Source organism: Panthera tigris, chromosome A1 (assembly GCF_018350195.1).
Source record: "Panthera tigris isolate Pti1 chromosome A1, P.tigris_Pti1_mat1.1, whole genome shotgun sequence".
Classification (NCBI taxonomy): Eukaryota; Metazoa; Chordata; class Mammalia; order Carnivora; family Felidae; genus Panthera; species Panthera tigris.
In genome coordinates, this window is record NC_056660.1 from 209,040,661 (window position 1) to 209,061,899 (window position 21,239).

Sequence of the window (21,239 nt, forward strand, 5' to 3'; positions counted from 1 at the left end):
AATAAACAATATAGAATCTAAAAAAACTGCAGAGCAGATCAACGAAACCAAGAGTTGGTTTTTTGAAAAAATTAACAAAATTGACAAACCTCTAGCCAGGCTTCTCAAAAAGAAAAGGAAGATGACCCAAATAGATAAAATCATGAATGAAAATGGAATTATTACAACCAATCCCTCAGAGATACAAACAATTATCAGGGAATACTATGAAAAATTATATGCCAGCAAATTGGACAACCTGGAAGAAATGGACAAATTCCTAAACATCCACACTCTTCCAAAACTCAATCAGGAGGAAATAGAAAGCTTGAACAGACTCATAACCAGCAAAGAAATTGAATCGGTTATCAAAAATCTCCCAACAAATAAGAGTCCAGGACCAGATGGCTTCCCAGGGGAGTTCTACCAGACGTTTAAAGCAGAGATAATACCTATCCTTCTCAAGCTATTCCAAGAAATAGAAAGGGAAGGAAAACTTCCAGACTCATTCTATGAAGCCAGTATTACTTTGATTCCTAAACCAGAGACCCAGTAAAAAAAGGGAACTACAGGCCAATATCCCTGATGAATATGGATGCAAAAATTCTCAATAAGATACTAGCAAATCGAACTCAACAGCATATAAAAAGAATTATTCATCATGATCAAGTGGGATTCATTCCTGGGATGCAGGGCTGGTTCAACATTCGCATATCAATCAACGTGATACATCACATTAATAAAAGAAAAGATAAGAACCATATGATCCTGTCAATCGATGCAGAAAAGGCCTTTGACAAAATCCAGCACCCTTTCTTAATAAAAACCCTTGAGAAAGTCGGGATAGAAGGAACATACTTAAACATCATAAAAGCCATTTATGAAAAGCCCACAGCTAACATCATCCTCAATGGGGAAAAACTGAGAGCTTTTTTCCTGAGATCAGGAACACGACAGGGATGCCCACTCTCACCGCTGTTGTTTAACATAGTGTTGGAAGTTCTAGCATCAGCAATCAGACAACAAAAGGAAATCAAAGGCATCCAAATTGGCAAAGGTGAAGTCAAGCTTTTGCTTTTTGCAGATGACATGATATTATACATGGAAAATCCGATAGACTCCACCAAAAGTCTGCTAGAACTGATACATGAATTCAGCAAAGTTGCAGGATACAAAATCAATGTACAGAAATCAGTTGCATTCTTATACACTAACAATGAAGCAACAGAAAGACAGATAAAGAAACTGATCCCATTCACAATTGCACCAAGAAGCATAAAATACCTAGGAATAAATCTAACCAAAGATGTAAAAGATCTGTATGCTGAAAACTATAGAAAGCTTATGAAGGAAATTGAAGAAGATATAAAGAGATGGAAAGACATTCCCTGCTCATGGATTGGAAGAATAAATATTGTCAAAATGTCAATACTACCCAAAGCTATCTACACATTCAATGCAGTCCCAATCAAAATTGCACCAGCATTCTTCTCAAAACTAGAACAAGCAATTCTAAAATTCATATGGAACCACAAAAGGCCCTGAATAGTCAAAGTAATTTTGAAGAAGAAGACCAAAGCAGGAGGCATCACAATCGCAGACTTTAGCCTCTACTACAAAGATGTAATCATTAAGACAGCATGGTATTGGCACAAAAAAAGACACATAGACCAATGGAAGAGAATAGAAACCCCAGAACTAGACCCACAAACGTATGGCCAACTCATCTTTGACAAAGCAGGAAAGAACATCCAATGGAAAAAAGACAGTCTCTTTAACAAATGGTGCTGGGAGAACTGGACAGCAACATGCAGAAGGTTGAAACTAGACCACTTTCTCACACCATTCACAAAAATAAACTCAAAATGGATAAAGGACCTGAATGTGAGACAGGAAACCATCAAAACCCTAGAGGAGAAAGCAGGAAAAGACCTCTCTGACCTCAGCCGTAGCAATCTCTTACTCGACACATCCCCAAAGGCAAGGGAATTAAAAGCAAAAATGAATTACTGGGACCTTATGAAGATAAAAAGCTTCTGCACAGCAAAGGAAACAACCAACAAAACTAAAAGGCAACCAACAGAATGGGAAAAGATATTTGCAAATGACATATCGAACAAAGGGCTAGTATCCAAAATCTATAAAGAGCTCACCAAACTCCACACCCAAAAAGCAAATAACCCAGTGAAGAAATGGGCAGAAAACATGAATAGACACTTCTCTAAAGAAGACATCCAGATGGCCAACAGGCACATGAAAAGATGCTCAGCGTCGCTCCTTATCAGGGAAAAACAAATCAAAACCACACTCAGATATCACCTCACGCCAGTCAGAGTGGCCAAAATGAAGAAATCAGGAGACTATAGATGCTGGAGAGGATGTGGAGAAACGGGAACCCTCTTGCACTGTTGGTGGGAATGCAAATTGGTGCAGCCACTCTGGAAAGCAGTGTGGAGGTTCCTCAGAAAATTAAAAATAGACCTAACCTATGACCCAGCAATAGCACTGCTAGGAATTTACCCAAGGGATACAGGAGTACTGATGCATAGGGGCACTTGTACCCCAATGTTTATAGCAGCACTCTCAACAATAGCCAAATTATGGAAAGAGCCTAAATGTCCATCAACTGATGAATGGATAAAGAAATTGTGGTTTATATACACATTGCAGTACTACGTGACAATGAGAAAGAACGAAATATGGCCCTTTGTAGCAAAGTGGATGGAACTGGAGAGTGTGATGCTAAGTGAAATAAGCCATACAGAGAAAGACAGATACCATATGTTTTCACTCTTATGTGGATCCTAAGAAACTTAACAGAAACCCATGGAGGAGGGGAAGGAAAAAAAAAAAGAGGTTAGAGTGGGAGAGAGCCAAAGCATAAGAGACTCTTAAAAACTGAACAAACTGAGGGTTGATGGGGGGTGGGAGGGAGGGGAGGGTGGGTGATGGGTATTGAGGAGGGCACCTTTTGGGATGAGCACTGGGTGTTGTATGGAAACCAATTTGACAATAAATTTCATATATTGAAAAAAAATAAAGTGAGATTAATCGAAGATCTCAGAAAAATTATATTTGATTAACGCACATGGCCACTCACAGAAAGTTCTCTCTTCTGTTAATAGCAGCTAAATTTATACACACAGAAAAAAATTCTTAAGACCATGCAAATTCAGTTGAATTCCATGCATTCATTATATTCATCGAAAACCTGTAGTAATGTCCACGCCAAAGTGTTACTTTAAGAAAAAAATTAAAAATGTACACTAAAACATGACCAAGATTAAACTGAAGAAAACAGTAAATAAGCATAATTTATGTTTTATTTTTAAAAGTATGGCATCACACATATTCAAGTGTGTTATACCAGGTTCATTCCCCAGAAGTGGCATTTTAAAGTGTTAAGCATTGTTAAATATCAAAAAAATATGAGTCTACCTTTACAAGGTAGTATAATTCATTGTGGCATAATTCAAAGTACTGTGCCAATAATAAATAGTATAATCAAGTTTCAAACTTCTTTTCAAATATATTTAAAGGAAAGCATATAGACACACCTTTATATGTACACAATTTATTATACTCAGGTAATTAAAGATATTTTATAAGAGTAAACAGTTTTACCCCTCAGCTTGTTTGTACACTTATATAGATTTTTAATACTCGTTCAAAGAGTTTCAATTCCTGTGTATACAGATTTTCATGAGAAGGAATAAAGATAAAATTTAATTTTACAGGAACACACATTGTCTTCCTTCACAAAATAACCCATAGTCATTCAAGGTTGATAAGAACTAATCTTTAAGAAAGCAACTGTTGTTGGGGCCCCTGGGTGGCTCAGTCAGTTAAGGGTCGACTTTGGCTCAGGTCATGATCTTGCCATTTGTGAGTTTGAGCCCCACAGTGGGCTCTGTGCCGACAATGCTGAGCCTGCTTGGGATTACCGCTCTCTGCCCCTCCCATGCTTTCACTCTCTCTCTAGATATATAAAAGCTTAAAAAAATAAGTACTGCAACCCAGGTTCCTTATTAAAATGAAGTGTTACACAGCCCCCCCCCCCAAAAGAAGGAAATTCTGCCATTTGTGATAACATGGATGGACCCTGAGGGTGCTATGCTAAGTGAAATAAATTAGAGAAAGACAAATACTGTATTTACTTGTATTATTCACTTATATGTGGAATCTAAAAAAAAAAAAAAAACAAAACCCCAAACTTATAGATACAGAGAATAGATTGATGGCTGCCAGGGTGGGGAGTCAAGGGACAGGAGAGCTGGGTGAAGGTGGTCAAAAGGTACAAACTTCCAGTTGTGAGATTAATTAATTCTGGGTATGTAAGGTATAACATGCTGACTGTAGTTAATAATACTGTATTATTTATTTGAACATGACTAAGAAAGTATATCTTAAAAGTTCTTATCAAAAATTGTAACTATGAGGTGATAGATTTTAACTACACTTATTGTGATAATCATTTTATTGTATACACATATATCAAATCACTATGTTGCATACCTTAAGCTTAGATAATGTTATATGTCAGTTATATTTCAATAAAACTGGAAAAAAAATAGAAAAGAAGGGAAAGGTCAGCTGGTGCTCCACTGACTTAGTTTACCTAGGTAGCAGCAGCAGAAGTGATGTAATTTGGATAATGTCCTTGATTACAAGGTCATAGGTGAAAAATGCCTCCCACAGTGATATCCTTAAAGAAAGACATTTATCTCCAGCTCAAACTCGCTAGCATTGATTCCGTGGCATGTCACGAAGAACATTGGCTGATAGAGCTCCATGATGCTGGATAAATGACATTTTGCTGTATGACATTTGGTTTAATGTTATCACAAGGAACTAAGCCCGGATAAACTGAAGCCATAAGAGTGAACTTTAAGATAATTTGTATAGGGCCAAGTATGGAGTTCTACAGGAAACATTCAAAATAGAAATTTTGTTTCTTTCTACTAAGAGTCTAAAAACTCAAAGGTGGCCTGATCACTGTATACAGAAAGGAGGTTTGGGGGAACCTAGGTGGATCAGTCGGTTAAGCGACTGCTTCTTGATCTCGGCTCAGGTCATGATCTCATGGTTCATGGGATCAAGCTCCACATTGGACTCTATGCTAACAACATGCAGCCTGCTTGGGATTCTCTCTCTGCCTCTCTCTCTCTCTCTCTCTCTGCTCCTACCCTGCTCATGTGCACACTGTCTCTCTCAAAATAAAGAAATAAACTTTATTTATTTGTTTATTTATTTAAATGTTTATTATTTATTTTTGAGAGAGAGAGAGACAGGGTGCAAGCAGGGGAGGGGCAGAGAGAGGGAGGGAGACACAGAATCTGAGGCAGCCTCCAGGCTCTGAGTTGTCAGCACAGAGCCCCACGAGTGAACCATGAGATTGTGACCTGAGGTGAAGTCTGACACTTAACCAATTGAGCCACCCAGGTGTCCCAGAAATAAACTTGAAAAAAAAAAGGGGGGGGGTTGTTTGTTTGTTTGTTTTTAAAAGAAAGGAGGTTTTGGGGCACAGGACCAGGCAGTTTTTTGTTTGTTTGTTTTGTTTTGTTTTGTTTATGAAATCATTTCTGCCCTTACCATTTTGGCTCCTTGTAGCTCAGATCAATTGTTTTATTTATCAGTATGTGCCAGGCATACCAGACAAAAGGTAAAATGCAGCAAAACAAATCGAAGTAGAATGGTCTCCCTCGTAGAAAACGTATACTCTGCGGAATTCTGACTGGTGTCCTATGAGCTCAGGGTTCCAGACAGCAACCAAAAGTAAATAAATACAACCGAGTAAAGCTGATGATCTAATTGGTGTTATTAAGTGATTCACAAATCAGGGCAGCATCAGGTCCAGCAGGTAGAGGGGAGCTCCATTCAGCTTAATGAAAGAAAGGTTTTTAAAGGCAGAGAGAGGCATAACAAAAAGAAGAAATGTATTAGCAAGGAATGCATTCTTTAGCCAAGGTTGACCTCCTGAGGGGAGCCAAAGGGGTCTACCAGCAAACTCTCTAGTATTGACCAGGAAAATTCATGCTGACTGGTTAAAGGTTACATTCCTGGGGGGGGGTTGAAACTGGAGTTGGGTTAGGTGTTAAGTCTGGGTTTCCTGACTTGGGGCCTTAACCTAAGTAATACCATTTTGGGGCTATGGTTTTCTTAACAGTTCCCTCCTTTTGATCAGACTTCCTCTAACTCAGACATGTGATCAAAATTTAAGACATTAGTGCCACTCTCAGCTACCTCTTGCTGGTTCTCTCAAGTTTGCTGATGCTTCACTGGCATTCACGGGCCGTAACATTTTGCTTTATCTCTGTACGTTATGGCTTTAGGTTCACATTCCTTAAGTGGGTCATCTTCTGTGTGCCTTTTCTGACGTTCCAGTCTTAGGGTGATCTCTTTCTTGGTGGCTAGCAGCTGTGAACATCCATTTAAAGCTTTTGGATGATAAAAGCTGACATGCAGGCTTGACAGCCTTGTTTACATTTGCCCTAACCAGGGAAATAGGGACCTGCCAGAGGGAGTAAATCCTGAATCATGAAAGCTTCCTGCAACATCCTTTTTAACTCAATAATGTGAATTTAGAGGAGTCGACCAATGAGATGTCTTATTTTGCTTGTGAAAAGTTAGGGGCACAGGTAGATTTTTTCCCTAGCCTTAAATAAAACATTGTTCGAATTGCAGAGGTTACCCCCACCCCGCACCCTCAGTAATGGCCTTGGAGGTGAAGATGAGGCATTATCTTTCTAGGCCAATGCCAACAGAAAGGAAAGGAAAAGAAGGAGACAGGGTTTCACGTTCAGTTAAACTGTGAATTCTTGATCTGTCGTCTTGGGCAGAAAGAGTCTGCCTCAATGTCACTACTGCTTTTCCTCGTCAATTTGATTTGGAGGCTCCAGCCTCTATATAGGACCAGGTGCCGCATGGAGCCTTCTTTAGCTGTGTGATGTGAGCCCAGGGCTTGATACGTTCTAGCTCTGTAGCAGTGTCTGTGGTCAGCAGAGCTTGGTAAGTTCCTTTTCAGTGGGGCTCCAGAGCTGGTTTTCTCTGATAACATTTCCAAAATACCTAAACACCAGGCTCTAAACTATGATCAACAGAATCCTTTGTGGGTTTTTTTGTTTTTTATATATATATTTTTTTTTAAATTCTTTTTAATGTTTATTTTTGAGAGAGAGAGAGAACGTGCATGTGCGTGTGTGGGGGAGACGTAGAAAGAGAGGGGGACAGAGTATCTGAAGTAGGCTCTGCACTGACAACTGACATGCAGGGCGCAAACCATGAGATCATGACCTGAGCGGAAGTCAGACGCCTGACCGACTGAGCCACCCAGGTGCCCCTCAGCGGAATCCTTTGAATTGGGACCCAAGAAGGCTTCTTTCATCTGTTGATGACAGGCTTGAACATATGCATTAGAGACTTACAGTAGGTAGCCACACTAGCATGAGACAACAGGGATCAGCCAAAGGTTGTACACTGGCAGAATTCCAAGAAGTCTGCAAGGCTTTGTTAAGACTTGTATGATTTGCTCAGTGAAGTGGATGCCTTGATCACTGGAGATTATAGAAGGTATATCATATCCTAAGTGGGAAACACATTTTTGAACGGCTTTTCTTCTTATTTTCCTACTGTGAGAGCATCAGGAAAGGCTTCAGCCCATCCAGAAAACATGTGTAACAAGAACATATTGATAATACTTACAAAGTGGCATCTGTATGAATGAGGTTAAACTGTAGGTGTTCAGAGGGTCCAGAGGGAATAGGTCTGAGGACTCGGAGACAAAAACAGTTTCCAGGATTATGGACATGCCAAATCACACTTTTTTTTTTTTTTTAAATAGAAGTTTCCCACTAATGTCTATTTATAATCTGAGTCCTCTGAAATGCACTGTGGTGGGTGAAGGAATGCAAAAACTGAAAAAGGGGGTTTGTCAGGGAGCTGGGAAGAACCAAACAGCCCTCTGGGTTTTCTCGCAGCCCTGATATTTCATTTAATGGACTTCATCTGCATGTGTCACAATCTTTATAGAATCTGTTGCTGCTGCCTTGTGTGGAAGTCCGGCCGATGACATTATTAAAATTTCTTTTCAAGGATTTCTTTTCCACAAACCTGTAACTTTCTTTTTAAATTTAGATTTTGTCTTAAGGTTTCCTTTTTTATTTTATTTATTTATTTATTTATTTATTTATTTATTTATTTATTTATTTAATATTTTATTTTTAGGGGCGTCTGGGTGGCTCAGTCAGTTAAGTGTCAGACTTGGGCTCAGGTCATGATCTCACCATTCACCGGTTTGACCCCACATTGGGCTGTGCACTCCCAGTGCGGAGCCTGCTTGGGATTCTCTCTCCCTCTCTCTCTGCCCCTCCCCCACTCATGCTTTTTCTCTCTCTCAAAATAAATAAATAAACTTAAAAAAAAAAAGATTTTGTTTTTAAGTAATCTCTGCACCCAATATGAGGTTCAAACTTACAACCTGAGTTCAAGATTCCCATGCTCTACCGACTAAGCCAGACAGATGCCCTGAAAGTTTTCTCTTTGAATAGCCAGTCTTATTTTAGGACAAAATTACTTTCTTTTTCCTCAACAAAAATGTATTTCTATTTGTCATGCTTTTTCTTACCAAAACTTTCCTGCATATAGAATTGTTACCCTTATTATTTCCAGTAGTCTTAATTACATTTATTAGAATTTGTAACTCCCAGAATTCTTAATTTTGAGTGAAAGCTTATAAGTAAGCAATTGTGAACTGTTACACCAGTATTCTTTAGATTGCAAATTTATGAATAATTTTTAGAAGTATATGCCTTTTTCATTTTTCCAATGTCGTGCTAACACATCTAAAATATCTTTTAGTTTCTTTGCAATAAGAAGCCAAAAGTAGAAAACCTATGTTCAGTAATTAATGTTTTAGTATTTTATCTTATTTGGAAATGATCTGGATATTTAAAGAACTTAACTTATCATTTGACCTCATTCAGAAAAACTTTTAAGGTTTTAGGTTGCCCAAAAAGCTTTAGGAAAGCTATTTAAGTAGACATAAATATTGCTGAAAAGTTCCTTTTTAAACTTTTCTTGCTAACTTTTACTTAATTCACTTCTGTTCAGTAATTATGTTTAGATTACCTACAAAAACTTCATTCAACATTAGACAACTTCAGCCATTATCCTAAACTATTAATTTTTTGTTGACAAATCTTTTTTTTTATAATTTATTTATTTTTTTAAATTTACATCCAAGTTAGTTAGCATATAGTACAACAATGATTTCAGGAGTAGATTCCTTAATTCCACCCCTTACCCATTTAGTCCATTCCCCCTCCCACATGTTTATAAATCTTGTATGAGACAACATGAGCTTATTTGGCTAGTAAATTCAGGTAGAATAAAATTTTTGTATTTAATGCTGATAACTCTAAAGACATGTCTGTTTTAATTAAACCATCAACCTTAAACTAGCTTTACATATCAAATAATTTCCCAGGTCACATGCACTTGAAAAAAATTGGGGTTAATTTCTATCTTTTTGTGTATTTTAAATTGCCCAGTCATTACAAGTGCTTGTCCTCAAACCCACTGAATAGAGCTCTTTTTGAAATTAGTTTTAGCAATATCATCTGGGGGTAGAACAGTACCTCACATTTGTAACATAAACACAAACACACAGGCGCAAAGACCTCATAGTTACTAATATTTGTGGAGAAGATTTTTAAGATTTGTATTTGTCCCTGAAATTAATGTTAAGGGACCTGTGCTAGAGTTTGGGAACAAGTACCCTTTTAGCGGTTTGTATTTTTAAAAAAGGCCTCCTTCTCTTCTTTCTTTTAGTCTCAGGTGATTGTGGGCTATGTTTACATTTCAAAGACATGATAAGATGTTTAACTTCAAGGAACAATGAAAGAATGTAAGTTTCTGTAAGGAGGACTTTGGTTTCCTAAGGCCAATGATTTACTAACCTTTTAAGATGAACAAAAGGAAGTTTGGGGATTGGTAAGAAATAGATAAATTTAGAATTGCCTCTGGAGCTGATTTTTGTTTTCCAAAAGATTTGTAAGATAAGGACAGTTGCTCTTACTTAAAGAATTGAATTGTCACTTGAATGACATAGGTTGATCTACCTTTCCTACTATATTATCATCAATTTGTTTCTTTCCCTCTGAGTATGTAATTAGAATTTTAAATCTTTTTAGCGGTATTGAGTACCCCTCCCCCTCGCCCTGCTTGGGTGTAAGACAGGTCCTCAAAGAGGGTGCAAAGGATATTACCTTCCCCAAACTCCCAAAGACAGACAAAAGAAAGACCGGATGACTGGGGCTGTCCCAGGCAGGCAGAAAGCCAAGCCCAGTTATGCAAAATGAGTCAAGCAAGAAAGCAACTGCTATCTCTGGGAGAGAGAGTGATGCAGGCTGCCTGGGTAGGAGGACCCAGTAGGGGATCTGCAGGACCAGCCAAAAGGGCCCTTGGCTTTGCACGGAATAGAAATCCAACTCCCAGGGAAAGTGAGAGCAGAGTTGGCATAATAGTCTAAGTGATGGGGCGTAGCAGATGGAGCATCTGGGAGACACAGAGAGGATAGGACACTCTTGTTTCTGCTGGGGGTCTGGGGTTTTTATTGAGGATGCTGGTCTTGTGAATGTGTCCTCTCAGACATCTAGGAATGGTCAAAACAAGGACAAGTGCTCAGGCGTCCTCCATAAGTCACTGATGGCCTGGAGCCGTGGGTATTGGTGTCTAGGTGTGTGGAGTCAGTGGTATTGGGAAATGGTACCTGAGGACTCTGCCTGGTCATTCCTTAGATGTTATCTATTGTTCTGGAAGACTCCAAAGAAATCATTAATTTCTTGACCTTTACAAAGAGGACATACAGTATCTGAACTATAAGGCATGTGAAAAGTTGGGGTGCAGGTCCTAGCAAGAATAGTAGCAGGAAAAGGAGCAAAAAAAAAAAAAAAAGTGTTTTTCATGGGGTCCTTCAGTTTCCCTGTCCCAAAAGGATCAATAACCAATGGGTCTGGATTTGGAAAGGCAGGGGCAGTGTGAAATTTTATTTTCGTCTCTTGACTGAGCACTACAGACAGAGATTCAGAAGAACTGATTCTGTTAAGAGTTTTCATCCTTTACTGGCTTCTGCCAATTTTTCCAGGATCTCCTCTGCAGGCTCTAGTATCTCTGAGTCTCCCCAAAATGTCTCAGTGTCGTGAACTCTGAGGGGCCCATATTGGGGGGGGGCTCCTTTGAAGGTAGATATGGGGGTATCTGTAAGGCCATTGACTTGCAAGCATTTTGTTTATATTGTGTAGTCTTTTCAGGGTGGAAAAATAATTCAGATTAGGATGAGTACTCAAAGGAAGAAAAAAGAAAGCAATAGTTCTGTCAGTCTTATAGTCTTTTAGGTACCTCCCACATCTTTAATTTTTCATTAGCTTTTTGCAACAAAACTTTCAATGAAATGATTTTGGAATTTTGAAACCTTTCGGAGGTTTTGCTTGCCAACTAAAATGGGTACACTGTTCAGTTGAATTGGAGAACGCTTTCTCTCAAATGAACTTCTCAAATGAACGATTTTGTCTAATTGGAATATTCCCCATAATGGTCATTGTGATTCCAGTTTGCTTTTAGTAAAATTTTGCCATTTTTATAGATATTCACAGCTCCCTGCCTCAGTTTTTGGACATAAGATGACTTCCAGGTGTGCTGGGAGGCGCTGTGCCAGACTCTTTTTTTTTGTTTTGTTTTTGTTTTTTAAGTTTATCTGTTCATATTGAGAGAGAGAGAGAACATGAGCAGGGGAGAGGCACAGAGAGAGGGAGAAAGAGAATCCCAAGAAGGCTCTGTGCTCTTAGCACTGAGCCTGATGTAGTGCTCGATCCTATGAACTGTGAGATCATGACCTGAGCTGAAATCAAGAGTCAGACACTCAACCGACTGAGCCACCCAGGAACCCCTGCACCAGACTCTTTAGAATTTAAGGATCCCATTAGCTAAGACTTCATTTACACAATACAAGAAAAACAAACATATGCACCTTAACACACCAGCAGTAACCAAAAGATGTTATTGCAGACTGGCCAAGAGAAGGTTGTGTGCACCATCAGCAATTTCCAGAATAGACTAAGTCGGCAAAGTCCAGCAAATACAGAATACAGGTGGGAACTGGGGAAGGGACTCCAGTGTGGAACTGTGGACTGAACCAAGGGCCAAGGGCAGGTGCTCTGTTAGAGGCTCCTATCAGTCTCCACTGACCCGTTAACCTTAGACTGGAAAGCCAATTAAGTTGGTAGCTTGAATTCAAAAAGAGCAGAGCTCAAACCAAGAGGGACTCACCATTGGCCCTCAGAGATGGTGAAAAAGACCGTGAACTCAAAAGGGTTTGCAAGGCATCATGTTTGTTTCTTATTGTCCCTGAATGCTGTCAAAAGTTCACTTTGGATCCCATCGTTGCCACCAAATCTGTTAAAAACCAAAACTGAACCAAGCAAATCTGACGGTCTAGTTGGTTTTATTAAACGACTCATGAATTAGGCAGCATTTCATCCAGCAAGCAGAGGGTAGCTCCAGTGAACTACACAAAAGGCAGAGAGAGGGCAAAACAAAAAGAAGGAAGGACTATATTAACAAGGAATGTGTTGCTTTGGGAAGGTTGCCCTCCTAAGGGGACCCAAAGGAGTGTTTCAGTAAATTCTCTAATATTCACCAGGGAATTAATTCCATCCTGACTGGTTAAAGGTTACATTCCTGGGGAAAGCTCGCATTAAGATATTACATTAGGTATTAAGATTAGGTTTTAAGGTTAGGTATTAAATCTCAGCTTACTGACCTGGGGTCTTAACCTAAGTGACACCATTTTGGGCCTGTGGTTTTCTCTTAAATACAAGCTTAAAGCTTGAAAACTAGAGTGTAATCTTCTCGTTTCACAGATGGACAGAGTGAGTCCCAGGGAGGTAAAGTGACTTGCATAAGGTTTCACAACTAATTCTAGACTGAAGGGCAGCAGAAATGTGACAGTAGTTCAGGACAGGCTATCCCAGTATGCTTTATTATGTTCATCATTGTGAGCTGTAGTCACTTGAAAAACGATACATGCAGGAAAAGGCTTTCCCTGATTTCCCCTTATCTGCCAGAGGACAGGTCAGGCAATAGGAACTGGGTTGTCCTCAAGCCCCTCCCTCCCTAGGAATGTCATTAACTGGGGAAGATTGATCACAGGAGAAGAGACTAGAAATTAATACCAACCCTAACAAACTTTGTCGCTGTCTTATCTCCCATCTATACGTCTTTCCCCCAAGAGTAAATGATCTGCCTCTCTCCCTCCTCTTTCCCTATTAAGATAGTACTTAATCCTGAGTTCTAAAGCCACCTCTGGGTCTTACTCATTTTCCTTGCATATCTCCTGTGAATGCATAAGGTATACATGCTAATGATATATTTCTCCTGTTAGTCTGCCTTTTATCTCAGCTTAGAACTCAGAAGGGTAGAGGGAAGATGGTGTATTTCTCCCCTAAAAGGCAGATCTAGATTTTTATTAAAAAACAAAACAAAAACAAAACCCTGGTGTGCCATTCTCTCCACAGATGGATGCATCCTCCATTGTAAGAGAAACCAACGCTGTCCCGTGTAGCACACCCGACCTCCACCTAGCGCGGGTCTTTGTGCCCGTGGCTCCCTCGGGAGGGGTTTTACCCTGGAACAGGTTGACAAAGAGATGGAATTTAAAATGGCCCTTGCTCTTGGGGGGGGGGGGGGGAGGGAAATGTGCTGTGCGGGGGGCTTCGGGTTGTTTGCCTGGAAGTGGCTTCCACGTAGCAGGAAGTTTCTTTGCCTTGCTGCCTCCTTCCCTGAACTCCAGATTCAGCCGCATTTATTTTTCCTCGGGGTCCTTTCAGTTTCTGCCTAATGAGACCGGTGGCAGCTGAGTGTGTGACTGACACTCGGTATGTACAGCTTGTATTCATCTTCCTGAGAAAGGGCATTGCACAATAAAGGATTGCCAAGGGCAACAGCGGTGGCATTTCGGAGAGCCCCAGCCGCCGCCGTGCACCGCCCCGGGGGAAGGAAACAGCGCGCGCAGAACCAGCGAGCGGCTGGAGGGAGGCGGGACTTCTAAAGTAATTAAAATATTCATATGCAGGGGGACCTTGAGTTCCTTTCTCTTTGCCCATTAGACCTCTTTACTTTTTACCCACAGACGGTTCTCCTGATTTCCAGGGCACAAAAGCCAAGTCGAGGCTGGAGGGAAATACTTTTGGAGTAAAATCAAATCAGTTGCAAATGAGTTACAACATCTCAATTGCCTTAATAGATCAAACAAAACTTCTCTGTGTTACTCCAGGCACCAGAACCGAAACTCTCCTTGGAGTTCCCCAGCTAAAAAACCCGTAAATCTTTGGCCTGCCTATAGCAAGGTCCCCAGCAATGCCCTTGAGGGCTCACCCAGGGCACAGTGACTTGGAAACAGAGTTTGCTGAGCACGTGGCCTGCCAGGATGGTGTAACTAGCAAACTAGCTGGAATGAGTGCGCCAGTTTCAGGCCAGTGAATTCTTCTGTCAGGCCAGAAGTAGATTTTACTTACTTTGCACCCCGTGTATTGCCTGGGGAGAGGGTGGGCAAGTGAAGCGGGTTTTTTTTGTGTGTGTGTTGGTAGCTCAATTGATAATTCCAGCCAGGCTGGCTGCCCGTACCCTCCCTGTTCCCCCATTCCACCTTCTCTCCCGGTTCTGTCTTCAGAACAGAATTCTGTGTACTGCACATAAACGAGCATCGGATAGGCACACACCTCCTTGCTTCAAGTGGGCCCCTTTTTAAAAAGAGCTGGCTGGTGCTTTAAAGTCTAACTTTAAAAACAGGTGGATTGAATTGAGATTTATAGATTTCAAGTTGAAAAAAACAAACTCAGTTTTATTGATAAAAGTAATTTACCAATTGGCATAAAATAAACTGCATGTACTTAAAGTATATAGTTTGGTAAGTTTAGACATATGTATACACCCATGAACTCATCACCATAATCAAGATAATGGACATATTCATCCCCTCCAAGAGTTTCTTCTTGCCCCTTTGGAACCCATCCCTCTCCCCTCTTCCTGGCCCCTGCCCACACCGCTCCTACACTTCAAGCAACCACAGATCTGCTTTCTTTCCTAATAGATTTGTTTTCATTTACTAGAAACTTATATAAATGGAATCACACATGTGTACTCTTTTTTGGTCTGGCTCCTTTTACTCAGCATGATTATTTTGAGATTTATCTATGTTGAGTGAACTTTTGTTTTGTTTTATGTCTGATCTTATTTATTTGTTACTCTTAGAAAATCTCATTTTTGACTAGACTCAACTTAGAGGTAGAAGCTTCCAGAAAGAACAGCCTCTGTGTCTTGGCAATCTGTTCCTGGTGTTTCTCTTTGGCTTTCTTCATTCTCTTGGTCAAAAGTTTAGTATATTTTGCAGCCTCTTCCTTTTTTTAACCTAGTATGCTATTTCTTCAGAGAGAAGATGTTTGTGTCACATGACATGTGGAGGAACAAGATGTTGAATCTTGGGCACTTTGTTTCTGGGTTTCTTACTGTCTTTGTTTAGGCTCTTTCTCACAATGTACTGGTAGACATAATCTTCTTTAGAGAGATTGAAAAGATTTCTGCTAGCTCTTTTGGGTCCCAGGAGACAAGGCACAGTAATATCAGTGAGTCTAGGAATATCGCCTCCCTGTTTTGTTTTGTTTTTTTTACAATAATCAAGTTGAGAACACTAAGATTGACATCCACAGTCCAACGTGGAAAAGATTTGCGCTTTCTTTCTTCAGTCCTCCTTGGTCTGTAATGGGAGTGCCCCTTACACAGTAGCAGGCAGACACAGTCATGGGTCAAGACACCATGCCTCAGGGAGAATCCTTGTCTACAGTTCCCACCACTGATTGGGACCATACAACCCTTCCATTCCTCAATCAGAGCATCAGCAGCAACTTCTGTGGTCATATGCTTCTCATAAAAGGTACGAAATTTGCATTTATTGTCCACTTTGATGAGTTTCTGGCAGCCAGTAGCTGGGAAAGAGAGGTTCAGCTTCACCCTGAAGCAGCCGACCACCTCTAAGGTGCCCTGAAAAAGAGCTGTGTTGGGGCGCCTGGGTGGCTCAGTCGGGAGGGCCTCATGACTTTGGTCGTGATCTCACAGTTCATGGGTTCGAGCCCTGCATCAGGCTCAGCGCTGACAGCTCAGAACCTGGAGCCTGCTGCAGATTCCATGGCTCCCTCTCTCTGTGTTCCTCCCCTTCCTGTGCTGTCTCTCAAAAAAAAATAAAAAAAAAAAAAAATAAATAAATAAATAAATAAATAAATAAAAAAAAAAAGAGCCATGTTGAGTGAACTTTATTAGTCTGTAACTTTCAAAGAATTGGTCCATTTTAAAGTTGTTAAATTTATTGGTATAAAATTTCTTGCTCATTTATTTTTTTAAGTTTATTTATTTATTTTGAAAGAAAGCACAGGTAGGGAGGGGAAGGGAGAGAGGGAGAGAGAGCAAATCCGAAGCAGGCTCTGCACTGAAAGTGCAGAACCTGATGTGGGGCTTATACTCATGAACCTTGAGATCATGACCTGAGTCGAAGTCAGACACTTAACTGACTGAGTCATGTGGACCTGGCATAATATTTGTAGAATTTAAGATACATTCACCTCTGTCATTTCTAATATTATTAGTTTTTGTTTTCTCTGTTTTTTTTTTTTTTTCTTGATAATTCTATTTGGAGGTTCTTCAGTGTTATTGATATTCTCAAGCAGCTTTTGGTTTCATTGATTTCCCGACTGTTATTCTGTCTTCTGTTCATTGATTTTTGCTCTGATATTTATTCCTTCCTTCCTTCTACTTTACTTTAATTCCTTGGTTTAATTTGCTTTTCTTTTTTTAAATTTCTTTAAGTGGAAGCTGAAGTCATTGATTTGAGAACTTTTTTCTTTCTAATATAGATAGTTACTACTATACATTTATCTCTAAGTACTGCTTTAGCTGCATCCCATATGTTTTGATGTTATTTTTCTTCTTCTTAATTAATTTTTTTTAATGTTTATTTATTTTTGAGAGAATGAGAGACAGAGCATGAGTGGGGGAGGGGTAGAGAGAGAGGGAGACACAGAATCCAAAGCAGGCTCCAGGCTCTGAGCTGTCAGCACAGAGCCTGATGTGGGGCTCGAACCCACAGACTGGGAGATCATGACCTGAGCCAAAGTCCGACACTTAACTGACTGAGCCACCCAGGCTCCCTATTCTTTTTAATTTTTAAATACTTCCTAATTTCTCTTTGATTTCTTTTTTGGCTCATAAGTTTAGAAGTTTATTACTTCTACACTTTAAATATATACAATTTTGTGTCAATTAAATAAAACTGTTAAAAATGTGTATTACTTAGTTTCCAAATATTTGGGAGTTTTCCAGATCTTGCTATTATTGGTTTCTAATTTAATTCCACTGTGGTCACATGAAAAGATGCTCAATGTTGCTCCTCATCAGGGAAATACAAATCAAAACCACACTCAGTTATCACCTCACACCAGTCAGAGTGGCCAAAATGAACAAATCAGGAGACTATAGATGCTGGAGAGGATGTGGAGAAACGGGAACCCTCTTGCACTGTTGGTGGGAATGCAAATTGGTGCAGCCACTCTGGAAAACAGTGTGGAGGTTCCTCAGAAAATTAAAAATAGACCTACCCTATGACCCAGCAATAGCACTGCTAGGAATTTACCCAAGGGATACAGGAGTACTGATGCATAGGGGCACTTGTACCCCAATGTTTATAGCAGCACTCTCAACAATAGCCAAATTATGGAAAGAGCCTAAATGTCCATCAACTGATGAATGGATAAAGAAATTATGGTTTATATACACAATGCAGTACTACATGGCAGTGAGAAAGAATGAAATATGGCCCTTTGTAGTAACGTGGATGGCACTGGAGAGTGTGATGCTAAGTGAAATAAGCCATACAGAGAAAGACAGATACCATATGTTTTCACTCTTATGTGGATCCTGAGAAACTTAACAGAAACCCATAGGGGAGGGGAAGGGAAAAAAAAAAAAAAAGAGGTTAGAGTGGGAGAGAGCCAAAGCATAAGAGACTGTTAAAAACTGAGAACAAACTGAGGGTTGATGGGGGTGGGAGGGAGGGAAGGGTGGGTGATGGGTATTGAGGAGGGCACCTTTTGGGATGAGCACTGGGTGTTGTATGGAAACCAATTTGACAATAAACTTCATATATTGAAAAAAATAATAATTCCACTGTGGTCAGAGAAATACTTTGTATGACATGAATCCTCTTAAATTGACACAGATTTGTTTTGTTCAGAATATGGTCTGTGTTCTGCATGCAATTGAAAAGAATGTGTAGTCTGTTGTTGTGTGGAATGTTCTAGAAATGTCAATTAGGTCAAGATGATAGTGTTATTCAAGATGTCTGTATCTTACCTGATTTTCTGTCTACTTTTCCTATCAATTATTGAGAGATAGATAGTGAAATCTGCAATTATAATTATAGATTTGGAAAATTTGTTCTAAAGTTCCATCAATTTTTTGTTTCATGCATTTTGAAGCTCTGTTATTGGATACATTCATTTTTGGAATTGTTATGTCTTCTAGAAGAATTGACAGACTCCTTTATCATTATGTAATGAGCTTCTCTAACCCTGGCAATATTCTTTACTTTAAAAACTGTCTGATATTAAAATAGTCACACTATCTTTGTTTTGATTAGTGTTAACATCGTACATCTTTTCCCATCTATATTAGTTTCCTATTGCTGCTATAACAAGTTACTACAAACTTAGTGGCTTTAAACAACACAAATTTGTTATGTTATAGTTCTGGAGGTCAGAAGTCCAAAATCAGGTTTGTTGGCCTAAAGTCAAGGTATCATCAGGTTTGGTTCCTTCTGGAAGCTCTGGGGAAGAATCCATTTCCCCGCCTTTTCTACTTTCAGGATGCTTTAACTTAGGGCCCCTTCCTCCATCCTTACAGCCAACAGCATAGCATCATTATATTCCCCTTAATTATCTCTGCTTCCATTGTCACATGGCTTCTCTGGCTCTGACCCTCTTGCCTCTCTCACATAAAGACTCCCATGATTACAATAGGACCACTTGGATAATTTCCTCATCTCAAGATCCTTAATCACATCAGTGAGATCCCTGTTTCCATGTAAGGTAATGTGAACACAGTTTCCAGGGATTAGGATGTGGTTATCTTTGGGGAACCATTATTCAGCCAACCATGCCATTCTTTTCCTTTTAACCTATTTGTATTTTAACCTACTTGTATTTAAAGTAGGTTTATGGTAGGCAGCAGGTTCTTTTTTTAAAAAATTCTTTTAATTATAGTGTTTAGGCAATTTATGTTTAATGTAACTATTGATAAAGTTGAGTTCAAATCTTCCCTTTGCCATGTTTTCTACTTGTCTCTTCTGTTCCTTGTTCTCTTTCTCTTCATTTGTGCCTTTAGTCTGCTATAACAAAATGTCACAGACTGGGTAGCTTATAAACAATACAAATTGACTTTCAATGATTCTGGAGATTGGAATTCTGAAATAGGGTGCCTGCATGACTGAGTGAAAGCCTTCTTTCCAGTTGAAGACTTCTTGTGTCCTTACCTGGTAGAAGTAGATAGAGATATCTCTAAAGTCTCTTTTCTAAGGGCACCAATCCCATTCATGAAGGCTCTGCCCTCATGATCTAATCATGTCTCAAAGGTCTTACCTGCCAATACCATCAACTTGGACATTAGGATTTCAACACATGAATTTTGGAGGGATACATTCAGACCATAGTATGCCCTTCTTTGGGATTAAGTATCTTTGATGATTGCATTTTAACTCTGGATTTGGATAATGGCTATAAATCTGTTGTATTTTTTTAGTGGTTGCTTTGTGGTTTATAGTAAACATCTTTAACTTACCACAATATATCTTCATGTGATATCATACCATTTCAAATACAGTATTAGAACCTGATTCTGGTGTACTTTCATTTCTTCCTCCTGATCTTTGCACAATTATTATTTACATTCTACTTTAAATACATTATAAACCTCACAACAGGTTTTTCCCCCCCTTAAAGTGAATTATCACTCAAAGAGGTTTAAATAATAAGGAAAAAATATTTGATTTATATTTACATAGTTACACTTTCTAGCACTCTTGTGCTGGTAATGTCTTCTTTCAGCTTTTATATCTCTGAAAAAAATAATTATTTCACACTTTTTAAAAAGATATTTTTGCTGGGTATAGAATTCCATTTCGTTACTTTGAATACATGCCCTAGTCCCTTCTGACTTGCATTCTTTTCACTAGGAGTCTGATATAATTATCTGATAAATTATCTTTGTTTTTTTGCAATAGGCCATATGATGATGTCCCTACATGCTTTTTTTAAAAGACTTTATTTATTTATTTATTTTGAGAGAGAGAGAGTGGCATGTGCACACAAATAGGAGGGGGGCAGAGAGAGAGGGAGAGAGAGAATCCCAAGCAGGCTTCAAGCCCTACCTGGGGCTCGATCTCACAACCAGAACTATGAGATTATGACCTGATCCAAAATCCAGAGTCTGATGCTTAACCAACTGACTTAATCATTTAATCATTTCTTCTTGTTTCTTATACTTGGATTTTGTTGAATTTCTTAGATCTGTGAGTTTATAGTTTTCATTAAATTTCTGACCATTATTTCCATTATTATTATTATTATTATTATTATTATTATTATTATTTCTTCTTCCTACTTCAGGAGCTCCAATTCCCTATATATCAGGCCGCTTGAAGTTGTCCCAGATCTCACTGATGCTCTGTTCGTCTTTTTCTTCAGTCTTTTCTCTATTTTTCATTTGAATACTTTCTATTATAATATCATTAAGTTTACTAATCTAACAGTATGATCCTTTTGGGTCTTTTAATTTTGTTAGGCAGGATCAGAGCAGTTTTTAGTTTAGGGCTAATTTTCCACCATTACTAAGGTAAAACTTTTGGATATATGCTAGCTGACAACTCTGAATTACAAGGTTTTCTTCTCTGGTTTGTGGAACCAGGAACTTTTTTTTGGCATTGTGTGACCTTTGGTTATTCCTTCTACTCTCATTGGATATCCCCTCCCCCCAACTTCAGCCTGCCTCAGGGTCATTTCCTGACATACAAATGTTGCTCAGCACTCTACTGAAGACTTGTGAGTCATCTGCAGATCTCAAGAGCTCTCTGAGTCCTGTTCTCTCCAGCAGTCTCCCATACAGTC

At 39.3% G+C, this 21,239-nt stretch overlaps 1 pseudogene; it reads right to left on the bottom strand.

Moving 5' to 3' along the window:
• Positions 1–15,281: 15,281 nt before the first annotated feature.
• On the bottom strand, positions 15,282–19,671 carry LOC107180895 (annotated as a pseudogene).
• Positions 19,672–21,239: the final 1,568 nt, after the last annotated feature.